Source organism: Myotis davidii, unplaced genomic scaffold (genome assembly GCF_000327345.1).
Source record: "Myotis davidii unplaced genomic scaffold, ASM32734v1 scaffold68, whole genome shotgun sequence".
Classification (NCBI taxonomy): domain Eukaryota; kingdom Metazoa; phylum Chordata; class Mammalia; order Chiroptera; family Vespertilionidae; genus Myotis; species Myotis davidii.
The window spans coordinates 7,671,518-7,676,176 of NW_006300376.1; the positions used below are offsets into that span (position 1 = coordinate 7,671,518).

The 4,659-nt window shown below is 42.7% G+C and overlaps 1 protein-coding gene across 1 annotated transcript in view; it reads left to right on the forward strand.

The window, feature by feature from the left end:
- Nucleotides 1–4,659, forward strand: part of COQ3 (coenzyme Q3 methyltransferase) — a 27,279-nt gene that overhangs the window by 324 nt on the left and 22,296 nt on the right. The window lies entirely within an intron of this gene.

Genomic DNA, 4,659 nt, shown 5'->3' on the forward strand with positions numbered 1-4,659 from the left:
AGCTGAGGGCTCCTCCCGGCCGAGGGGAGCGCAGCCCGCGGGCCTCCGCCGTAGAGCCAGCGGCTTTTGTCGCCACTTGGTTGTGTGAGTTCCTTAGGAGCCGCGGCTGCCTGCGCGCCGGAGTCTCAAGGTCGTGCGCTTTCTTCCTGCGCCCGCGGGAAGGGACCCAGCTGCTGTCTCTTATACAAACACAGTAGCGTTGTATTGTGTCTTGTTTGCACTTGTCCTGCCACTCTTCAGGAATAATTTAAGGCAGCTATACCACTTTTTGATTAATAGGTTAATTCAACAGACTGTTAGCGATTAAGAAAATAGTGCACTGTACTTGATGCTTGTAGAAAACAGATTATTTGCTCCCAATGTTAACCTGAAAGTTAAGTTCATTCTTTAATGAAGCTCATTTAATAAACACTGCATGCCAGGCACTGGGAATTTTAAAATGAATGATAGCTCAAGGGCCTCTAAAAAATGTTAGGATACAACTAAGATTAGGATATAATGACCAAAAGGAAACGTGAAGGCCCACCAATAGAGTTAGGCTGGTCCTCTCATACAGGGAAGACTAGTCTAGCCAACAAAAACGGTGACTGAGCCGTGGCCGGTGGGGGGGGGCTTGGTTGAAGCGTAGCCCCATACCCCAAAAGGATTGTGGGTTGGATTCCTGGTTAGGGCACATACCTAGAGGATGTCCAGTGGCTATGACAAACAGCAAGGGCCAGAAGCTCAACACAGGAGCTGCCCGCTGGTGGTCAGTGTGCTCCCGTAGGGGGAGTGCTGCTCAGCCAGAAGCTGAGCTCACAGCTAGCAAGCACAGCGGTGGTAGTGGGAGCCTCTACCAACTCTGCAGCAGTGTTAAGGATGTCCGACTGCCAATTTAGGCCCCCTCCCCGTCAGTTGGGCATCCCTCGAGGGCTCCTGGATTGCGAGAGGGTGCAGGCAAGGCTGAGGGACCTCCCCCAAGTGCACAAATTTCATGCACCGGGCCTCTAGTCCTATCTAATAAAAGAATAGTATGGAAATTAACTGTCACTTCATCTTGATGCTTGTAGAAAACAGATTATTTGCTCCCAATGTTAACCTGAAAGTTAAGTTCATTCTTTAATGAAGCTCATTTAATAAACACTGCATGCCAGGCACTGGGAATTTTAAAATGAATGATAGCTCAAGGGCCTCTAAAAAATGTTAGGATACAACTAAGATTAGGATATAATGACCAAAAGGAAACGTGAAGGCCCACCAATAGAGTTAGGCTGGTCCTCTCATACAGGGAAGACTAGTCTAGCCAACAAAAACGGTGACTGAGCCGTGGCCGGTGGGGGGGGGCTTGGTTGAAGCGTAGCCCCATACCCCAAAAGGATTGTGGGTTGGATTCCTGGTTAGGGCACATACCTAGATTTTGGGTTCAATCCTGGTGGGGGCATCTACTGGAGGCAACTAATGGCGCTCGCGCTCTCTCTCTCTCTCTCCCCCCCCCTCCCCCAGAAGCTGAGGTCATGGCTGGTGAGCACAGCGGGAGCCTCGCTGAGGAGGGCAGCAGTAGTGGTGGGAGTCTCCTGCCTCTGCTGCAGGTTGGCGGTAAGGAGCGAGGGGTCCCGGACTGTGAGGATGATGTCTGACTGCTGACCGGACTGGGAGAGGGTTCAGGCCAGGCCAAGGGACACCCCCTCCAGTGCATGAATTTCGTGCACCAGGCCTCTAGTAAAAACATATTCTTGGGTGAGGATGAAAAAACAAAAAGGAATGATTTAAATCAATGTGTATCCACCTGGATATAGTATTAAGAAAGTGTTATAAATCAGTGTGTATTATGAACGTAGAGCTATATAGATGGAGATAGAGATACATAAAAATTTTAGTAGTGACTATCTGTGGTGGAGTTGGTGATCTATTGTTTAATCATATACTTTTTGAAATTAATTTCAGTGAACATGTTTTTTATAATCAGAAATTTAGAAAAAAAATACAATATAACTATTTCCAAATATTGGGAGTGAACATAGAAGGAGCACCTAATACATATTTGGGATCTGTAATCCTCTTAAACGGGTATATAGGGAGTTGTCTTGAAAGAGTTGGCCAGTTTTAGAAGCAGGTAGAATGGCCAAAGGCACCAGCTTGAATATCTGTGAGGAGGTTTCTGGGAAACTGCAAAGTGTTCCTTGAAAAGTAGTGTAGATGGAGGGCTGCAAATGAGAGCAGAGAGTGGCAAGGGATGAGAGAGTAGACTTTTTGGGCCATGACAAGTCCTGAAAGGCCAGGCATACCTCCTGTGGTTGACTATTTTGAGGACAGTGGGAAATGACAGAAGAAGCAACATAATCAGGCTTGTTTTTAAGAAATAACACTTGGCCTGGCTGGCGTGGCTTAGTGGTTGAGTGTTGACTTATGAACCAGGAGGTCATGGGATCGATCCCCGTCCAGGGCACATGCCCAAGTTGCAGGCTTGATCCCCAGTGGGGACTGTATAGGAGGCAGCCAATTGATGATTCTCTCTCATCATTGAAGTTTCTGTCTCCCTTTCCCTTCCTCTCTGGAATCAATAAAATATATTTTTTTAGAAATTAAGAACTAACCCTTGGCAGTTGTATAGAAAGTGGCACAGAGGCAGGCAAGACTAAGCTCCATGAGGCTTTAGAGTAGTCCAGATAATAAATGGTGATTGCTGGGTATGGATTGTCAGGGTATGGATTTTGTTCACTATAAATGTGATACCTTATAGGGGCTGGATAAATGACTTTTGAAGTAAATGAAATTTCCCTCCATTACTTTAAAATCTCAAATACAAGAAAGAGCACAGATTCTGGTAGAGAAGGAATTGGTAGCATCCTATTTATTAATACAAACTGACTTGTTTCTCTCATTTATGGTGAGATGTTTTTTAAAGTCCTTGAGAATTCTGGCAATACTAATGACTGAGAGAATAATTTGCCAGATATGAGGGAGGTAAGAGGTGAGGTGAGAGAGAGATAGCGGTCATGACTGAGTAGAGAGCAAGAAGGCTCTGAGGCTCAGTTTCATAGTAATACCTTATTCCTTACCTATATGTTACAGTTTACATAATTATCTAATATCTCATTTACCTACCTAAAGTCATAAAGGAGGTCGTATTTGAACTGGGTCTTAAAAGGTAGTCAGGTAGGTAGGTAGTACAGATAAAGACAAGACATGAAATATAAATAATATAATCATTTGTCTTGGAATTGCTGTAATAAAATACCTGGCTGCCTTATCAATTACAGACATTTCTTTTTTTATGGTTCTGAAGACTGGGAAACCCAAGATTCTGTGTCTGGTGAGAGCCCACTTCCAGGTTCAGAGATGGAGCCTTCTTGCTCTGTCCTCTGGGATCTCTTTTATAAGGCCACCAAACCAATCATGAGGGCTCCACCCTCGTGAGCTAATCATCTTGCAAAGGTCCCATCGCATGCCATCACCTTGGGTGTTACACTATGAATTTGGGAAGGGGGCGTTAAGGACACAAACATTCAGACCATCACACCATTATACTTAAGGAAAGACACAAACTCATGATAAATTAGCACTACTTGGAGATACCATTTTCATCTATTAGATAAGCAAAGATAAGAAGGTGTGATAATACATTTCATGGTGACTATCCATGTGCTATCACTGTGGGGAAACCAACATTAGGAATTCTCATCTATTATCCATGGGGTTAAACATTTGCCAGTGGCAGTTACTAATGAATAAGGGCACATGCCATCTGACACAATTCCTGGGATTTTATCTGCAGATACTCTCAAACATGCATACATATATGAAATTACTTATGTAATTTAGTCTTATGTTTTTGGAATAGCACGAAATTAGAAATAACCTAAACAAATGTCCATTAATAGGGGACGGTGCAAGTAAATTATGAGATAAGCATATAATGGGTTACCATCAGCCCTAAAAAAAGGATGTTCTTTGTTATGAAGAAAACCTAAAATACATTGTTAGGTTAAAAAGAAAGTAAGATGTAGAACAGTGATGGCGAACCTATGACACGCGTGTCAGAGGTGACACGCGAACTCATTTTTTTGGTTGATTTTTCTTTGTTAAATGGCATTTAAATATATAAAATAAATAACAAAAATATAAGTCTGTGTTTTACTATGGTTGCAAATATCAGAAAATTTCTATATGTGACACGGCACCAGAGTAAAGTTAGGGTTTTTCAAAATGCTGACACACCGAGCTCAAAAGCTTCGCCATCACTGGTGTAGAAGAATGTGTGTATTGTGTTATATTTTGTATTAAAATAAGAGAAATTGATACACAAAAATTATATATGTCTAAAATATCTCTAGAAGCTTACATACAAATCTAGTAACATTGGTTGCCTCCAGAGAGAGAAACTAGATAACTGGAGTCAGGGATTGCGAGAGATGCTTTGTAGTGAGTCTCTTTTTCCTTTTTTAAAAAAATTTTTTTTATTGATTAAATTATTACATATGTGTCCTTATCCCCACATTACCCCTCATTCCCCCCACTCATGCCCTCACCCCCCTGTTGTCTGTCCATTGGTTAGGCCTATATGTATGCATATAAGTCCTTTGGTTGATCTCTCCCTCTTTCCCCCACCCTCCCCTACCTTCCCTCTGAGGTTTGACGGTCTGATAAATGCTTTTCTGTCTCTGGATCTGTTTTTGTTTA